Source organism: Salvelinus sp. IW2-2015, unplaced genomic scaffold, assembly GCF_002910315.2.
Source record: "Salvelinus sp. IW2-2015 unplaced genomic scaffold, ASM291031v2 Un_scaffold4561, whole genome shotgun sequence".
In the NCBI taxonomy this organism is placed as follows: domain Eukaryota; kingdom Metazoa; phylum Chordata; class Actinopteri; order Salmoniformes; family Salmonidae; genus Salvelinus; species Salvelinus sp. IW2-2015.
In genome coordinates this window covers 888-4,130 of record NW_019945831.1, presented here as the reverse complement: position 1 = coordinate 4,130, position 3,243 = coordinate 888, and the positions used below count along the sequence as shown (strand labels likewise).

Here is a 3,243-nt window from a genome sequence, read left to right as displayed (position 1 = left end):
GGGGTAAGGGGTACAAAACGGCAGGGCAGTTCCTCATGGTCAGTGTGTGCCGGCAGGGCAGAGGTCAATAATCCGAACGGTGGGGTTAAGGTACAAAACGCCAGGCAGTCCTCAAGGGTCAGGGCAGCAGCAGCAATAAACCAGAACGGTGGGTAAAGGTACAAAAGCGGCAGGCAGTCTCATGGTCAGGGCAGGCAGAGGTCAATAATCCAGAACGGGTGGGGTAAGGTACAAAACGTGCCAGGGCAGTCCTAAGGGTCCAGGGCAGGCAAGAACGGTAAAGGAACCGAGGAAGGACTCCGGTCAGAAAATCAACAGAAATAAGGGAGGGCCAACACTTATTTACACAAAAATAGCACAGACCTAATTTTGAATGATTTATTTCTGTTTTTAGAGGGAGAGAAACCAAAGCCCCACCATGCCTATTTCGAAAATCTGCAGTCCACATGTCAAGTGTAATTCCCCCATTGTATTTACCACGTTCTCTCTTAACTCCAGACACCACACGATAGTTTCTTGTTATTTCCTGATGCAGGACTCTACTGCCAGAGAACAGAGACTCTCAGACTGAAAACACCTCCATTTCATTTACAGAAGACAGTCAATTTGCCAACAGTTCAGACTACTGATAGATCAGCATTCTAACACCCTTGTGTTAGTATGGTGCAATGACTGAATGACCCCATCTACAACTAACGGTCGCGGCATAACTTTAAAAGGAAGAACAACTGTAGGTCATAAAAGCTCATGATTCTGTCCCACTAAAAAGGATGCAGTCGGGAGGGTTTCTGGCATCAGAATCTCAGGTGCCACCGACTGCCGTTGTGTCCTTGGGCAAGGAACTTAATCACCGTTCTCTTTTGTGTGTCTTAAATTCTGACAGATACGTCCTCTTTCTCCGAGATTTCCTGGAGACAGCAGAGAAGCACTTCATGGTCGACTTCAACGTGCGCTACTATGTTTTCACAGATCGTCCCGACGATGTTCCATCAGTCAACATGTCCCAGGGGAGACATTTGAGTGTGATCCAGGTCCCAGGTTCAAACCGCTGGCAGGAGATATCAGCCCGGAGGATGGAGATCATCCAGACAGCCATCGAACGTCAGATCAGCACGGAGGCTGACTACATCTTCTGTCTGGACGTGGACAGCAAGTTCCACGCTCGCTGGGGGGCCGAGTCTCTGGGCAGGCTGGTTGCTGTGATTCACCCATGGTTTTACCAGGCGACCCGTGACCACTTCACATACGAACGGCGTCCAGCCTCGACAGCCTACATCCCCATGGATGAGGGAGACTACTACTATGCCGGGGCCGGGTTCGGAGGATTCGTGGAGGATGTATACACACTAACAAAGGTATGTCGTAACCAGCTTGAAGAGGACGCGAGGAATTCCATCGAGGCTGCCTGGCAGGAGGAGAGTCACCTCAACAGGTACCTGCTTTACAACAAGCCCAGCAAGCTGTTGTCTCCAGAGTACCAGTGGGACGACAAGAAGACCAACGCCAAAGAGGTCAAAGTCATTCGCTTCTCTTCTGTCATTAAAAACTATGCTGAAATTCGTCCCAATGTATAGGACTAGGAATTGGATATTCGACCGACAGAAGAAAAACTMAATTGGTTATGGTTAATGTTAGGTTAAGTTCAGGTATAGCTTCACTGAGGTTTGGGTTAAGGTTAGGGAAAGGCATAAAATGTCACATTGGGTATACAGCTGTCCGGCGCCGTTCATTTTCTGTTGGTGAAATATTTACACTGCCATAAAACTACTATTTTAAATGTACTGTATATCAGTCACTGCTGTAGTTTGGGGTTCACAACGTCCTTCACTTAGAGGAAAATATAATTGTTTTATTACCTTATTCATCCTGTATTCTGTAGCCTATCTACTGTGTATGTTGATTACTGGGAACAATCTCAATAAATATTATGTTTAAAAAAATATTACGATTATGTGTATTTTTCTTGAAATAAATATTTAACCACTTTCAGAATGTTTGTGTTATTTCACTACTTGTTATATTTTCTAAAGTCTAACTAAAAACTACATCTACTCTGTGACAATGATATGCGGTGTATGAGTAACAAACCAGGGGTTATAGGGAATATTGCACCGGTTCCATCTATAGATGTGTAGATCAGACAAGACCCACTGGTGGACTGAATTTCCATTAAGAATAACATTGGCAGAAGGTCAATGGCAGAAGAAACATTGGCAGAAGAAACAACCTCTGACCACTAGACATATACTGTAAACAGTATGAAAACAAACATGAAAACAAACATGAAAACAAACATGAAAACAAACATGAAAACAAACATGAAAACAAACATGAAAACAAACATGAAAACAAAGGAAAATACCCCTTTAAAAAGGTATTATGGAGGATTCACTTCCTTGTGTAAAAGCATCCTGCCAATGTCAAGGCAAAAGGGCAAATCCTTCAATTGAATGCAACAGAGTACGTGACGAGGATCCTGAGAGGCCATTGTTTGTGCCATTCATCCTCCCATCACCTCAATGTTTTCAGCATGATAATGCACGCCCCATGTCGCTAGGATCTGTAACAATTCCAGGAAGCTGTAAATGTCCCAGTTCTTTCATGGCCTGCATAATCACCAGACGTGTCATTTCTCCAGAGCACAAGCAATTGCCTAAATTGTATTATTTACACTATGGCCTATTTATTGCCTTACCTCCCTAATCTTACTTCATTTGCACACATGTATTTCTATTGTGTTATTTTTATTATATATATTTTTTTATTTTACTTTATTTAACTAGGCAAGTCAGTTAAGAACAAATCTTATTTTCAATGAGGCCTAGGAACAGTGGGTTACTGCCTGTGTCAGGGGCAGAACGAACAGATTTGTACCTTGGTCAGCTCGGGGATTTGAACTTGCAACCTTTCAGTTACTAGTCAACGCTTACTAGTCCAATGCCCTAACCACTAGGTAGTGTATTATGTGATGCTGTATGTTTGTTATTTCCCATGTGTAACTCTGTGTTGTTTGTGTCACACGCTTTTGCTTTATCTTGGCCAGGTCACAAGTTGTAATGAGAACTTGTTCTCAACTGGCCTACCTGGTTAAATAAAGGTGAATAAAACAAATAAAAGAAATAAAATAAATCCGCAGGACACAATCAACAGCCTGATCAACTCTAGAGATGTGTGAGGAAAATGATGGTCACCCAGATACTGACTAGTTGTCTGGTCGTGCCCTCTACCTTTTTAAAGTTTTAT

The 3,243-nt window shown here is 43.0% G+C and overlaps 1 pseudogene; it reads left to right on the top strand.

Moving 5' to 3' along the window:
* Positions 1-628: 628 nt before the first annotated feature.
* Positions 629-1,992, top strand: LOC112077434 (globoside alpha-1,3-N-acetylgalactosaminyltransferase 1 pseudogene; annotated as a pseudogene).
* The last annotated feature ends 1,251 nt before the right edge of the window (positions 1,993-3,243 follow it).